The 16,563-nt window shown below is 42.1% G+C and overlaps 5 non-coding genes across 5 annotated transcripts; 2 read left to right on the forward strand and 3 right to left on the reverse strand.

Annotated features, from left to right (window-relative positions):
• Positions 1-355: 355 nt before the first annotated feature.
• On the reverse strand, positions 356-474 carry LOC138237520 (5S ribosomal RNA). Its single transcript, XR_011188973.1, has one exon. It is a non-coding gene; the product is annotated as a 5S ribosomal RNA (ribosomal RNA).
• Positions 475-1,766: 1,292 nt separating this feature from the next.
• Positions 1,767-1,908, forward strand: LOC138237550 (U4 spliceosomal RNA). Its single transcript, XR_011189001.1, has one exon. It is a non-coding gene; the product is annotated as a U4 spliceosomal RNA (small nuclear RNA).
• A 5,298-nt stretch (positions 1,909-7,206) lies between these two features.
• On the reverse strand, positions 7,207-7,277 carry trnag-gcc (transfer RNA glycine (anticodon GCC)). The gene has a single exon. It is a non-coding gene; the product is annotated as a tRNA-Gly (tRNA).
• A 4,340-nt stretch (positions 7,278-11,617) lies between these two features.
• LOC138237553 (U4 spliceosomal RNA) lies at positions 11,618-11,759 on the reverse strand. Its single transcript, XR_011189004.1, has one exon. It is a non-coding gene; the product is annotated as a U4 spliceosomal RNA (small nuclear RNA).
• A 2,245-nt stretch (positions 11,760-14,004) lies between these two features.
• Positions 14,005-14,076, forward strand: trnag-ucc (transfer RNA glycine (anticodon UCC)). The gene has a single exon. It is a non-coding gene; the product is annotated as a tRNA-Gly (tRNA).
• The last annotated feature ends 2,487 nt before the right edge of the window (positions 14,077-16,563 follow it).

A 16,563-nucleotide genomic window follows, 5' to 3' on the forward strand; every position in this document is an offset into this window, starting at 1 on the left:
AGACAGTTTCACCCGTTTTCTGATTGCTCGGTTCTGTACCAGTGCAGACATGTCAAACAGTGAATGGCTGTACCTCTATTGTATCCGTGCTCAATGAATGAAATCGGTAACAAATGAATATATGTCTAGTTATACGAAAAACGAGTGGTTTATCGACTCATATTAATTTGCAGATTTAGAGGCAGCTTCGATATTCGTTTTACAGACAGGTTTTTTTTTTTGAACATGGGTCACACACATGCCACAGCAACAAAACATCTCTAGAGATGAGGCTATAGATCACCTTTCCATCCTGCAGGTTTTCCTCCCAAAGCCTACGGCACCAACGGCGACCCCTGCTGGCCGGGAGAGGAAAAGCTTACAGCACCTGGTATTCCCGGGCAGTCCCCCATCCAAGTACTAACCAGGCCCAACGCTGCTTAGCTTCCAAGATCAGACGAGATGGGGTGTGTTCAGGGTGGTGTGGCCGTAAGCGAAAGCCCCAGCGCCTGACTCGCTACTTGAAGCTGTGTGTGGCGGGGGTTCCGTGCCCCCCGAGCGGGACTGAAGGATCGTTCGTGTGCAACTCTTTGGAAAGGAGCTGCTTTCCAAATCGCATTGCGTGCCTGGATGTTGGCGAATGCGCTCCCTTGTGTTGGCTCGTCCCGCACTGGAGGAGCACCAACAATCTGCACAGAGGAGCACCAGCCAAGTCTTCAGTGCACAGCACTCTGGAAACATTTCGGGGCTGTCGCGTGTTTATTTCAGCACGTAAAGCGCACCGGTCCAACACGTCGGCCGGGCGCGCGGCGCCTCCGCCCTGTTGCTGCCCCTGCAGCTGCTTCACTTTTCCCTTTAGTTGCCATCGATTTTTTTGTAGTGCTATACATATACGATTGAGGTATCTTAGAGTTCTCCTTCGAAGACCCAGCACTCTCTTTTCTTTTCCCAGTGTTACTCATATCGGACTTTTTAAACCTAAAAAAAAATCGTTTTTTTTTCTTTCAATTAAAACTGAAGTTTAAACAACTAGTGTTAAGTCCTTATTTTTCTGTAGTCAAAAAAAGCAAAAATTAACATTCAGGTCATGAAAAACTCAAAAAAACTCCCCAACCACTAAACTTTACCTCCCACCTGAGCGCCATCTTGAACGCCCCTACCACCAGAGAATGCTCACGATTTCGGAAGCTGTCTCCGGGACGTGCTGATTCCACACATCCTGAATAAATCATGATATTGTTAGTTGCTGTAGCTAGACGTTCAAATGAGTTTCATGGCCAGATGGACTGTTTCCTCCAGCGGTATAATATTGCAGTGAGACAGCACGATGCCTGCAAGACTATGTCATGCTAAACGCCACAGATTGTGTTTGTCCGTTCGTGTCAGTCGTCCCGCAGCCACGGGAAGTGGGACACAAACATGCTGCAATGCTTTCAAGACGTTAGGATTTGTTTGTGCAACATCCAAGAAGAGTACTTGTGGCTTGAATGTGAACTGTACGTGCCCGCCCCCTTTCCTCTGTAGTGCATGAGTTCCTCCCGGCATGCCCTTCGTCATTGTTCTGTCATCTTGTATTTAAAGGGTTGTATTTCTGCTGCTGAAAATAAGCAACGGTTTTCTCACAACGCCCTTTGTTCCCAACGGAGCCCTTGTCTGTCATGAAATTCTTCAAAACCTCAAGCTAGAAGAAGAAGAAGACGACAAATATGAAGCGTTATAGCAACGACATGCCATGAGACGATCGATAACGATATCCATAGGATCCCCGCGGTTGCCTGGCAACCGTCAGCTTTGCGCAGTGGCAGTATCGTAGCCTGTGAGGTTTAGCCGAGGCGCGATTATTGCTAGTTGAAAACTTTTCCCAATACCCCGCTTCCGCCGGTTTGCAATACAATCGGCGAAAGCAATTTTTGACAGTCTTGTCAGAGACTGAGCAACGTGTTTAAAGACAGATTTGGTCACGGTGATATCATGGTAGAAAGAAACGAGCTTGTTACGTGTCAACAGGAACGCTCTTTAGCTCTTTCAGCTTTATGCAGAGAACAGCGTCTGTCGAGATTACTTTTGTGTCAGCGCGAAACGCCGTGTGCTGTCAGTATGATTTCATATTGCTCATAGCGGCGCCTGGCTTTTGTCTGTCAAACGTTAGGTTGCGCTTCTTCATGCTGCATCGTCGGCATGAGTGGAGCATTTTAAACGTCTGTACTTACTGCGCCCCATAAGAAATCGTTTGTCCCCATTCAAAAGAGATTGTGCGATGTCCTGCAGCGTTCGCAAAGCAAACCTTTGACAGTTTGAAAAGAGGAATTTATTCTGCTTCCTGTGCGTGCAGTAGTTACAAAGTTGAACGTCTTTACACGATCTGCTGCAGTTTTCAGTGGGTGGGCTTTGTCAAATGGCTTGGAAAAACGCACTGTGTTTCGGCTCGGGAAACATCATGAGCAGTGTCCTGCATGTTTTCTGTGTATAGCTGTCTTTTAACGCATACAGAATTCATTCGAAATCATTGATTTCTCCAATTAACAAGGGTCCCTTTTTGAACCTGCCAGAAGCATTCTTTCAATGTAACAGATTTACTCCGGGGAAGGGCAGCATGACATTGAGAGTAGCTCAAGCTTTCAGCACCTTTATCTGACTGCATGTATGCAGACGCTGCTCAGAATCCCCTGTAAGATTCTCCTTCAATTCCGTTTTGCAGTGCTTTAGCTCTTTCAAAAGGCTTCGCTTTGCTAGTCACAATCCAAGGCTCATGACAGCATTTGAAAACATTCGCAACTGCGTTTGCCGGGAATCGAACCTGGGTTAACTGCTTTGAAGGCAGCTATGCGCAACACTGGCTCGCTCCAGAATAAATCTCACGTCGAGGGCATATTTTTTTCCATTTTACCGTGAGTCGGGCTCAGCTGCACAGAGGAGAGAGCAGAGCAATGAGGTCACGGGGACAGGGGAGTCACACGCTGGCGGTTTGAATACGCGGAAGATCACTGAGGGATCCACAGTATATGGACCCTCCGTGCGCCATCAGTCCGCACTCCGGACTCTGAATCCTGCCATCCGAGTTAAGATCTCGGCGGAACCTGAGGCGCAGTTCCTTCTTAAAACGTAATCTGGTGAGCATTTCTAGAATCGTATTTGTATAGATGCAGCCTTTAATGTGTTGCTAGGTTAAAATTGATGACTTCTTGTATTTCAGTAGGCAACTGCCCTCTTGATTTCGGATTTAATTTCTTTATTACAGGGGCGCTTTTATGAAGACAGAGTCATGTTCAGGTACTTTGCTTGATGGAGGAAGCTCATTTCAGACTCTGTGATCTGCTCACCTGGAAAGGTCTGCTATACTACTACAAGAGAGAAGTAGAGTCTGGAAGAAGGGACAATTTTATGATGCTTTGGAAGATAATGTTTTTTTTTTTCTTATACTGAAAATGAAAGGTAGTTGTTTCTATATGGACTCAGTCTTTGGAATTTGTATATTTATATATTTCAGTGAACCCTCAGCCATTCCTTCTGTATTGTAATTCAATTTCTCTTTTAAAATTCCTTCCCCACTTCTAGGACCTGCAGTTGCTGAACTCCACAATGGCTTCTTTTGGAAAGTCTGTGACTGAGACCAAGTAAGTGTTCATTTTTTTATGAAACCATTATTTATTTAGGAGCAATGAGCAATTCTTATATAAATGCAATAAAATCATTATGCTCAAACTATGAGAGAGAAAATTAAGGATAATTTAAGAAATCAGTCTTAGCTTGTTTCTATACACAGATGGTATTATTTATTTTCAAAGGAAACCCGCGCGGATTCCCCTGGTGTGCAAGATGTACCTGAATACTCTTGATCAGCTTCCTGCTCACTTGAAGAGGGCGTGTATGAAGCACGCCACGGCAGAAAAGATCAGGATGGCCTCTCAACAGGCGAGGGAGGACATGATGAATCACCTGAAGAACGGGGTCATCGTGGATTACCACAGAATAGAGATCGTGTCTGGTGAGGCAAACAGGATAGTGGTTGTAAGACTGCTAGAGTCCTTGGGCCTTTTTGTACATGGGAAGCCTGAAGACACATTGGCAAGGTGAGATATTTTTAATCTGTAAGGCTTCTGTAGTTTCTTTTTGAAATCATTGTTACAACATATTATGTAAAAGCATGTTGAAAAGAATCTACCTGCATTCCAGCGGCCCTGAGCAAGAGGCCGCTGTCCAGGAGGAAGAGATGCCAGAGGCTGCTCTAGAAACTGAAACAGAAGCGGATAAGGAAGGGGAAGATGTGAGCTCTGAAGAACTCTATCAGCAGTAAGACTTTTTTATTTTTCAGATGTATCTATTTTTTACTAAAATTCTAATTTGTCTTATAGGTATAAAATGTTTAAACCGGTGTTTTATATCCTTACAGGCCCTGAGTAGTTAAAAAGTATCAGCAGGCCGGAAGAGAGTGGCCCAAGCTGGACTCTATAGAAAGCACTCCCTGGATGCTCCTCTCCTGATTGGATTCAAACAGTACCTTACCAAGGATCTGGGAGTGGCAAATTATTCTCAGGAGGTATTTATTTTTTAAAGGCATTTAAAATTAAGCAATGGTATCTTCATTGTAAATGTTTTTATTTCTTAGCTTAAAATTCACACATGTGAAATGATGTCAGCCATAAACATCATGACTCTATATTTCCTACCTGAATCTATTCTACTTAAATTATTACATTATACACAATTTGAGTTCATTTTAAAAAGTAAAAGGTAATGAAAGGAATGCATTTTCATAAGAAAGATAATACCGATATGCATGTGATAATCTTCCTTATATCATGTAGTGCATCATTTGGACGCTTTGTGGGCTTCAAATACAAAGAAAATCATGTTCTATGGTACAAGATAAATACAAAACTTAAGCTTCTTTATAAAGCATAAGCAATCATTTATTACATCGCTTCTTGAATTAAATCTTTTGACAAGAGGTAAGACTTCTGTTACATTTAAACCCATGTTTAGCTGTGTTTTTTAGATTTAACTGAACCAATTTCTGTGTGTGATAATGTCCTTGAATTCTGACAACATCACACTAAATTACATGATATAAAACAGCTAATGTTTCTAGAGATAAAGTTTCTGAGATGCTTCTAATTACTTTTTATTACCAGGGACAGTTTAATTCACCTTGTACAGTACTGTAAGACCAAGATACTTTTTTTAAAAGTTATTTAACATTTTATAAAACTTTGTCTACTATGGCAACATGATGTGCTTGGTGAAACTTGGAAAAATACTGCTTGGCCACTTATCTTAAGATAAAGATAGGATAAAGGTTTATCTTTTGCACCTACCTGACCCCCAGGGAAGGCCAATGCTTTCTAAGTTGATGGTTCCCAACAGTAGACTGTACTTTAATTTCAAAGGTAATGTATATTGACCCAAATCAGTTTTGGAATCCAATCTACTGACGAGATGGAGCACATCCTTTTTTCAGGATTTTAGCATCATACGTTTGGTATATTTAGTCCCTAATGCTGAAAGAAATGATCATAGAACATTTGGACACTTTGTGGGCTTGAAATACAAAGCAAATCATGTTCTATGGTACAAGATAAATACAAAACTTAAGCTTTTATTTTAATTAGATTTGTTTATAAAGCATAAGCAATCATTTATTACATTAATATATGTGAAAATAACATTTTAGCATCATACGTTTAGTATATTTAGTCCCTAATGCTGAAAGAAATGATCATAGAACATGACATCTAACCTTACCTGCGGTGTTTTTAATCCCTATTGCTCAATGCACGGTGAAAGCATTCCATACATGTGTCTGACAATGAGGAATGGGCCCCTGAGACAGTCATTTGCCTGTTTCACAAATGATCGTATTTTACTAGAGATTCTGTTTGGGATTCAGATGTGCATTCGGACAGCAATCCCTTTCAAGGATTGATACGTTCTGGATGAGGTCAAAGGTGCTGGAACACTGTATTTAGGATGTGTTTGCAGAGACTGTGTGTCTCCTGCTTCAACGCAGTGATAAACAGATGTGCTCCTTTAATTTATTGGTACATGCCCAGGGCAGTAAGCAGTCTGAGGATTTATTTCCAGATGGCATAGAGCAGTGAAGCAGTGAAGTAGTGCAAAACACTGGATCATTATATTATTAGAATCTATTCTACTTAAATTATTACATTATACTCAATTTGAGTTCATTTTAAAAAGTAAAAGGTAATGAAAGGAATGCATTTTCATAAGAAAGATAATACCGATATGCATGTGATAATCTTCCTTATATCATGTAGTGCGTCATTTGGACGCTTTGTGGGCTTGAAATACAAAGAAAATCATGTTCTATGGTACAAGATAAATACAAAACTTAAGCTTTTATTTTTATTTGTTTAACATGCACGGGTCTGTCTCAAAGGATGCAATACTCCTGAAGGGTCTCAAACCCTACATTTCGGATGCCTAGCTGTATCCCTCACATGTGGCACCTCAGAATGACTTCTAACCTTACCTGTGGTGTATTCAGTCCCTATTGCTCAATGCATGGTGTACATACTGCATACATGTGTCTTGAGAATGAGGAATGGGCCCCTGAGACAGTCATTTGCCTGTTTCACAAACAGGGACCTGGACCTAGACCTAGACCTTGGCGTTATTAGCACCACGCTCTAACCAACTGAGCTAACCGGCCTCACGACAGTGCTCCTCTCTGTGCTGCAAAAAATCAAACTCAGGGAATTTCTTTTGTCCTCCTTTGAATAGAAAGCCGTGTAATTCAGTGTACGGGCTTTCTCGTGCAGTTTCATGGTTCTTGTAACCCAAATCCTACACTGGCCTGAAGTGCCCCCCCATTTCACAGCATTTTTCAGCTGATTTAAAATGTACCTAAAGGAGAAGCATTATTGAAGACCATCAATTACCAAGAGCTTTTGTCAAAGGTTTTGGTGGTCATTTTGAATGACCACAGAGCGCTGTGACCTCGGTTTTACATCTCATCCAAAAGTCAGCGCCCTTTTACAACACAGCATCTCCGTCACTATACTGGGGCATTGGGACCCGCACAGACCTCAGGGTGAGCGCCCCCCCGCCGGCACCATTAACACCGCTTCCAGCTGGAAGCTTTGTTTTTCCCTGTAGCTCATCCTTATCCAGGTACTGACCTGGCTCACACCTGCTTAGCTTCAGTGGGTTTTTAGTTGCAAGTTGCAAGGGGATGCAAGTGATGGAGCCGCTCGCTGCAAAAGCCACTGCATTGGCCGGGAATTGAACCCAAGCCTCCCGCGTGGCAGGCGAGAATTCTACCACTGAACCACCAATGCTCAGTGCCTGGGCCTTCAAAAAAGACGCTTTTTTGGTGCTCTGTGCAAAACGCGTCGACATCTGCTTCCAGCTGCAAAATGCCATTTGCGGACGCTGAAGAACTTATTTCCAAGGCAGCAGGTACAAGCGATTGGGCGTTTTAAAACCACCAGGAACAGCAAGGAGGCGCGCTTCTTTGCTTGTGCCGAAACACACCGACTGAAGGCGGACAACGTAGTCGACAGGATTGGAACCTGTGCGGGGAGACCCCAATGGATTTCTAGTCCATTGCCTTAACCACTCAGCCACGACTACAGCAAGCCCCACCGCCGCTGCGTTCTTGCTACAATCTTACCTGGATCGCGAGGCGCCGGCGGAAGCCTATTTCAAAGTCGTTCTCCGTTTCAAAAAAACATTTCCAAAATACAAGCCTTGCAGACAGACACGCCTCAGAGGACTTAAGGGTGGCTTCATGTCGGAATGATAAAGTCTCCCCGTCCGGACATGCCACTTTGTTACACACAAAAAAAGAATCAACAACAGAGAAATGCCCACAAGCATTTGAAAAGCCGCACCACGTCGCACTTGAAATAGCTCTTACATTAGTGGTAGACACAGGAATCGTCTTTTTATTTACGCTCTTACCAACGCGATGGAAAGCAAAACAAAGCAAAGCAGAGCAAAACAAAACGAACAAACGAAAACCCTCACGTCCCGCACTTGCATATAACGCTGTTACGTGCCCAAGCGGTATTGTACGTCATCCTAGCACTGCACCCCAGGTCGTACGGTATATGGGAACGAGCACACGCCACGAATCGTCTCGAATCAATCCCTACAGCTGTAAGGCGCCTTGAAGCGTGCACCCCCAACATTCTTCTTTGCGCATCTGTGAAAGGTAAACTCTTGAGCAAACTCTGAACCAGCTCTAAGGAAACTAATCCGATTAGACGTTACTTTGACTCATCCTTTAAGGGACCCTTGTTAATTGGAGAAATCAATGATTTCGAATTAATTCTGTATGCGTTAAAAGACAGCTATACACAGAAAACATGCAGGACACTGCTCATGATGTTTCCCGAGCCGAAACACAGTGCGTTTTTCCAAACCATTTGACAAAGCCCGCCCACTGAAAACTGCAGCAGATCGTGTAAAGGCGTTCAACTTTGTAACTACTGCACGCACAGGAAGCAGAATAAATTCCTCTTTTCAAACTGTCAAAGGTTTGCTGCAGGACATCGCACAATCTCTTTTGAACGGGGACAAACGATTTCTTATGGGGCGCAGTAAGTACAGACGTTTATAAAGCTCCACTCATTGCAGCATGAAGAAGCGCAACCTAACGTTTGACAGACAAAAGCCAGGCGCCGCTACGAGCAATATGAAATCAAACTGACAGCACACGGCGTTTCGCGCTGACTAAAAATGATCTCGACAGACGATGTTCTCTGCATAACGCTGAAAGAGCTAAAGAGCGTTTCTGTTGAGACGTAACCCATTGGGCAAAAGACGTATAATATACGTCTATTAAACGCATATCTTAGACGTCTAAATGTGGTCTACAATTCGTCTAGAATGAAATTCTAATATACGTCTAAAGTTAAACGTCAATTATACGTCTATATTTAGACGTTCATTATACATAAATGGTTGGAGTTCTATTATACGGATAAATTTAGAGGACTATTATACATATATGGTTGGAGTTCCGGATAACTTTAGAGGTCTATTATACGTATATGGTTAGAGGTCTATTATAGGGATAACATTAGAGGTCTATTATACGTATATGGGTAGAGGTCTATTATACATCAAAGATAGATTTTATAGGTGTAGAAACAAGTAAAACAAGCCAATGATTAGGTTTAGAAATGTATTCTGAAAATACACATTCACACCTGAAACATATGTATTTCAAATTATACATTGTATACAATCAATCAACAATCAACATATGGGCAATAATCATAAAAAACACAACTAGTCTTAAACTTCAGCTTCAAATTCTGGTAACATGGCAATATACAGTATAGTAATGACAAACACAAAACTAATTACATTAACACACTAACTCAAAACCACATTTTGATTCAAATATACATTTTAAAATGTACAACTTCTATATTTCCAAGAAAAAAATATTACATAAAATATAAAATATTACAATGGAAGTTAAGACGATTTTTGTCCACTATTTGCAAACCCTGTCTAATTGTCCTAACAGTTAGAACCAAAAACCTATTATTTTCAGAGTCCAGATCTCTTGGCCCCCTGCCTTGCATATGCATTCTTCAAGTAACACATTGCGTGCTCCTTTATTTCTTTTTCTGTTGATGTAGGGTGGGACTTCAGCACCGCAGCTAGGAGAAAATTATATAATATTACTTCCCAAATAATTAATGATTAATATCTTCTTTAGTATAATCTAAAAAATGAACGGTTTACTAAGCTCAAAGCTGAAATAAATGTATAAAATTTGGCTTGCATCATAGCAGTTGAGCAATAAAGTCTGTCCTAATTAAAGAGTACCCAAAGTTTGAAAGTACAACATAGAATAAGAATAAGAGAAACGGCAAAACGATTTTGTGTCATCTTCCCCATTCACACTATTTTATGTGCCATTTTTTTGCTTATTCACATACTATTTTAATCAAAATAATATTAAGAAAGATCTGTATGTATTCAGATAGTATTATTATTGTTCATACTTACTCGTCAAAAGAGGATTGCTGAGATATTTTCGGATATACTTCTACGTTTGAAAAACGTGTCCAAAATGGTGACCAACGAATACTAGCAATGCATTGTGGTATATAACCGGAAAATATGCTGGGTTCGATATTTTCTCAATGTATGCGTTTATTAATGTTGTCGATATTATGGTTGAAATTTAACATTGATAATACATCGCTGCTATGAGCTGATGTGCAATTTTAACGCATGCAATAAGTAAGGATCGGTCACTGTTGTATGGTATTATATATAATGACATTATGGAATAGGATGGGGACAGGCCTGGCATCACGGGGGGAGGGGGGAATGTCGCCCCTTCAGTTTTGGGCAAAAAGTTTTACCTAACTTAATTTGCACCCTAAAAAAATAGTTGTACTTTGTCAATGGTCAGACAACACTAAATGACACGAACAGTCACTCAGTCTGTTTGATGGGCAGGAGGGCTATCCGTCCAGGAACTGCACATATTATTGAGTGTCAACATTACGATCCTGTTTGCTCAGGTGGACCGATTCCTTGCAGTAGTTTATCATTATACTTAAAATCGTTATATAACTAGGACTAGTTATAGCAGTCTGTGCTTTCTGTTGGTTTTACAACATTTTTTTCTTAACGATTCAGAACGTCCATGTAGCTGCAAAAATGAACGCTTATGGTACTTTTCGCTCCAGGCAATACAAACCTTGAGAGTGACGAAAAATGTGAAACTGAACTTCATCGCAAATACCAGATTGCTAGTCGTTATCTTCTATCATGAAGCACTAATCAATGGCATAGCTGCGAGATTTCATTTGGGTAGCTGCACCGTACAGCTCCGTTTCAACCGAAATATCACTCCCCCCTCAGAATTTCAGACGCCCCCCTACAGATTTTTCCTCGGGCACCGCGCACTGATGGGGGACTTTTGTCAAGAAAATAAAAATAGAAACTCTATAGGCACTCAAACATTTTACTGTTTTTTTTCAGGCAGGTGGCAAGACCCCCTCAGCAAAACCCTTGTATGCCAAGCTGTGGGCATTGATTCGTCGAATATACGTATATTTACGGCGAAATTACGGCTATACGTATATATACGTCGCCTCGACGTATAATCAACGTCGAATTGCAACCGTAAAATCGACGACATGAATAAACGCATATATAACGTCGAAAAAACATCTAACACAGTGCCTGAGGCTTTTTACTGTATGTATCGTGTGTGCCGCAACTAGGAGTATACGGCACTCTGCACAGTGTACGAAGTAAATTATTTTCGCAGTAATTAATTTATTATATTTACTATATTTATTATACACGTGTAAATTAATTGCTGCGAAAATAATTTACTTCGTACACTGTGCAGAGTGCCGTATACTCCTAGTTGCGGCACACACGATACATACAGTAAAAAGCCTCAGGCACTGTGTTAGATGTGTTTTCGACGTTATATATGCGTTTGTTAATGTCGTCAATTTTACGGTTGCAATTCGACGTTGATTATACTTCGAGGCGACGTATATATACGTATAGCCGTAATTTCACCGTAAATATACGTATATTCGACGAATCAATGCCCACTGGGAACAAGCTCGCTTCTTTCTACCATGATGTCACCATGACCAAATCTGTCTTTAAACACCTTGCTCAGTCTCTAACGAGACTGTCAAAAATTGCTTTCGCCGATTGTATTGCAAACCGGCGGAAGCGGGGTATTGGGAAAAGTTTTCAACTAGCAATAATCCCGCCTCGGCTAAACCTCACAGGCTACGATACTGCCACTGCGCAAAGCTGACGGTTGCCAGGCAACCGCGGGGATCCTATGGAAATCGTTATCAATTGTCTCATGGCATGTCGTTGCTGTAACGCTTCATATTTGTCGTCTTCTTCTAGCTTGAGGTTTTGAAGAATTTCATGACAGACAAGGGCTCCGTTGGGAACAAAGAAAGCCGTTGATTCTTTTCAGCAGCAGAAATACAACCCTTTAAATACAAGATGACAGAACAATGACGAAGGGCATGCTGGGAGGAACTCATGCACTACAGAGGAAAGGGGGCGGGCACGTACAGTTCACATTCAAGCCACAAGTACTCTTCTCGGATGTTGCACAAACAAATCCTAACGTCTTGAAAGCATTGCGGCATGTTTGTGTCCCACTTCCCGTGGCTGCAGGATGACTGACATGAACGGACAAACACAATCTGTGGCGTTTAGCGTGACATAGTCTTGCAGGCATCGTGCTGTCTCACTGCAATACTATACCGCTGGAGGAAACAGTCCATCTGGCCATGAAACTCATTTGAACGTCTAGCTACAGCAACTAACAATATCATGATTTATTCAGGATGTGTGGAATCAGCACGTCCCGGAGACAGCTTCCGAAATCGTGAGCATTCTCTGGTGGTAGGGGCGTTCAAGATGGCGCTCAGGTGGGAGGTAAAGTTTAGTGGTTGAGGATTTTTTTTTGAGTTTTTCATGACCTGAATGTTAATTTTTGCTTTTTTTGACTACAGAAAAATAAGGACTTAACACTACTTGTTTAAACTTCAGTTATAATTGAAAGAAAAAAAAACGATTTTTTTTAGGTTTAAGAATTTCGATATGAGTAACACTGGGAAAAGAAAAGAGAGTGCTGGGTCTTCGAAGGAGAAGTCTAAGAAACCTCAATCGTATATGTATAGCACTACAAGAAAATTGATGGCAACTAAAGGGAAAAGTGAAGCAGCTGGAGGGGACGTGGAAAGAGTGCTGGAGATGCGCTCGTACGCGAGCGTTCGCAGCCCAAGTGAGACTCAGCTGCCAGAGGAAGAGCCGGAGTCCCTGCCCAGCACACCTGTGAAAACCCCGGCAGCCAAGAGAGGAAGGGGCGACCTGACGCTGGAGGAGCTCCAGACCAACATCTTCAACATGATGGCACAGAGCTTGGGTGAGCTGAAGGAAATGATTCGATCTAATACAGTCGCAATCGAAAGTCTTAAAAAGTCCATGGACTGTGTGTTTAAAGAGGTTGAAGACTTAAAGAGTGAAGTAAAAGTTCTTAAACAAGTAAATACCAAACAAGAAAAGCATATTAAAGAACTTGAATTGAAAGTGAACGATGTAGATAGATACCGTCGATGATGGAATTTAAAATTATTTGGAGTTAAAGAGGAACGTGATAAGGACCTTGTTGCAACAGTGAAGGGTATCTGTAAAAGGACCCTGCCGGACCAGGAGGACGTAATATCGGCCATTGACTTTGTTCACAGGCTCGGGAGAGCGAACATGTCTGGGCAAGTGCGCCCCAGATCGATTATAATACAGTTCACCAAGAGGACGGCGAGGGACATGCTGTGGCGAGCGGCGAGGGGGAATGAGTATTTGAATGGGAACAAACTGAGGTTTGCAGAGGACCTGTCTGCCGCGGACAGGAGCACCAGGAACCAGCTGTGGCCCCAGGTTGAAGCTGCCAGAAGAGAGGGGAGGAGAGCCTACTTTGTGGGAGCGAGGGCCTTTGTGGACGGGAAGGAGATTTGCTCCCAGTGACTGCTCAGTTAATGATTATGTTTGGTTATATTTGTTATACCAGTATATACTAGTGTTTCTTTAGTGTTAGTTTGGAATGGTGTAGTTAAGTGTTAAGGACTGTTATAGTTCTGGTTCTTTGAAAAACTCAATAGTTTAGACAGTCTTAGAGTTAGTTATTTGCTTTTGTGTATGTCTTTTTCATGAATGCCAGAGGTACTCGAAATGTTGTTAAAAGAAAAACTGTGTGCTGAGTTTTATTTTTTACAGGAAACGCATGCATGTTGAAACTAAAGTTTATAAATAATTGAGAAATATTAAAGCAAGGAAAATATGATACGTGTAAAATATACAATTTGATCACATAATTACTTAATTACCTCTGGTAGTTAAATGCTTTTTTCTGCTGCGTTTTTTTTCTCTTGTACATGACTCTGATCCTCTTGTTGTATTTGTATTTGTAAATTCTGTTTAATAAAAAAAAAATTAAAAAAAGCATTCTCTGGTGGTGTCCTGCAGGCTTCCTGTGGGTGTGCGTTGGTGGTACAGTGGTGAGCATAGCTGCCTTCCAAGCAGTTAACCCGGGTTCGATTCCCGGCCAACGCAGTGGCGAATGTTTTCAAATGCTGTCATGAGCCTTGGATTGTGACTAGCAAAGCGAAGCCTTTTGAAAGAGCTAAAGCACTGAAAAACGGAATTGAGGGAGAATCTTACAGGGGATTCTGAGCGGTGTCTGCATACACGCAGTCCGATACGGGTGCTGAAAGCTTGAGCTACTCTCAATGTCATGCTGCCTTTCCCCGGAGTAAATCTGTTATATTGAAAGAATGCTTCTGGCAGGTTCAAAAAGGGACCCTTGTTAATTGGAGAAATCAATGATTTCGAATGAATTCTGTATGCGTTAAAAGACAGCTATACACAGAAAACATGCAGGACACTGCTCATGATGTTTCCCGAGCCGAAACACAGTGCGTTTTTTCAAGCCATCTGACAAAGCCCGCCCACTGAAAACTGCAGCAGATCGTGTAAAGACGTTCAACTTTGTAACTACTGCACGCACAGGAAGCAGAATAAATTCCTCTTTTCAAACTGTCAAAGGTTTGCTTTACGAACGCCGCAGGACATTGCACAATCTCTTTTGAACAGGGACAAACGATTTCTTATGGGGCGCAGTAAGTACTGTTACTGTCACTGCTCGATACCGACGTTGGCCTACTATACCATGTTCAGCCACTGCTAGAAAATGTACGGCTCTAGCACCGGAGCAAACAACAGGAGGGCCGATGTCGAACAGGCACACGTGTCAGACATGGAGAGCAATGAGAATGGGATTCGAACCCATGCCTGCAGAGCACAATTGATTAGCAGTCCATCACCTTAACCACTCAGCCACCTTGTCGATGAAACTGGGCTGTCCGGACATGGGTTGGCGCGCTCCAGATGATCTTTTTCTTTTTTTCCCCACGTACTCGAGGGTCATTTTCCTGTTCCACATGTGATTTCAACATTTTCCTTGGGAGATGTCAAGCCAGCAAGCCACTGCTGTGGTTCAGTGGCCAGTGTGGAGTTCAGTGGCCCTGTTGTACACAGAAAGCACATTGAGCTCCTTGGACATGAAAAGTTCCAGATAAAAGCCATTTGTCATCCTTTCTCTTGGTGTCGATGTTGCTATTGTATGTAAAGGTGGCAACTTGCTCAGCGAGCAGGCGGAGCACACACCGAATGCAGATGTGTCTGAGTGGTGTGTCCAAGTGGCTGCAAAAGGACAACACTCCCGGGGCGCCGTGGCTTAGTTGGTTAAAGCGCCTGTCTAGTAAACAGGAGATCCCAGCCTACGGCTAGACTTAATTAAATGCAAGTATTCATTTCCTGTCTTTAACGCGACTTGTTTTTCTTAAAATGGATGCAACTTGCAAAACATGAAATACAAGCCTTGCTAATCAGCGCTAGCGGCTGGTAAAAAAAAGGAGTCAGCTATTTTTTTTTCTTTAACCTTAACCCTGCTAACGGAGAAGAGTTAAACGACCGAGTCTATGCAGCTTAAACGGTGCGCAAGTCGGGTTCTTAGCTGAAAGGGTGGTAAATCACGCTCACCCCAGTCCTTAATCTTTTAAAGAGGATACAAAATTGAACCTAGTCGCCACATCACATACATCCTGTTAAATGATAAAAAGGTAACATCTATCCTCGCTCCAGAGTAAATCTCACGTTGAGGGCATCTTTTTTTTCACTTTACCGTGAGTCGGGCTCGGCTGCACAGAGGAGAGAGCAGAGCAATGAGGTCACAGGGACAGGGGAGTCACACGCTGGCGGTTTGAATACGCGGAAGATCACTGAGGGATCCACAGTATGTGGACCCTCCGTTCACCATCAGTCCACACTCCGGACTCTGAATCCTGCCATCCGAGTTAAGATCTCGGCGGAACCTGAGGCGCAGTTCCTTCTTAAAACGTAATCTGGTGAGCATTTCTAGAATCGCACTTGTATAGATGCAGCCTTTAATGTGTTGCTAGGTTAAAATTGATGACTTCTTGTATTTCAGTAGGCAACTGCCCTCTTGATTTTGGATTTAATTTCTTTATTACAGGGGCGCTTTTATGAAGACAGAGTCATGTTCAGGTACTTTGCTTGATGGAGGAAGCTCATTTCGGACTCTGTGATCTGCTCACCTGGAAAGGTCTGCTGTACTACTACAAGAGAGAAGTAGGGTCTGGAAGAAGGGACAATTTTATGATGCTTTGGAAGATAGTTTTTTTTTTCTTATACTGAAAATGAAAAGTAGTTGTTTTTATATGGACTCAGTCTTTGGAATTTGTATATTTATACATTTCAGTGAACCCTCAGCCATTCCTTCTGTATTGTAATTCAATTTCTCTTCTAAAATTCCTTCCCCACTTCTAGGACCTGCAGTTGCTGAACTCCACAATGGCTTCTATTGGAAAGTCTGTGACTGAGACCATTATTTATTTAGGAGCAATGAGCAATTCTTATATAAATGCAATAAAATAATTATGCTCAAACTATGAGAGAGAATTTTAAGGATAATTTAAGAAATCAGTCTTATTCCCCTGGTGTGCAAGATGTGCCTGAATA

This window comes from Lepisosteus oculatus, unplaced genomic scaffold (assembly GCF_040954835.1).
Source record: "Lepisosteus oculatus isolate fLepOcu1 unplaced genomic scaffold, fLepOcu1.hap2 HAP2_SCAFFOLD_99, whole genome shotgun sequence".
NCBI classification, from domain to species: domain Eukaryota; kingdom Metazoa; phylum Chordata; class Actinopteri; order Semionotiformes; family Lepisosteidae; genus Lepisosteus; species Lepisosteus oculatus.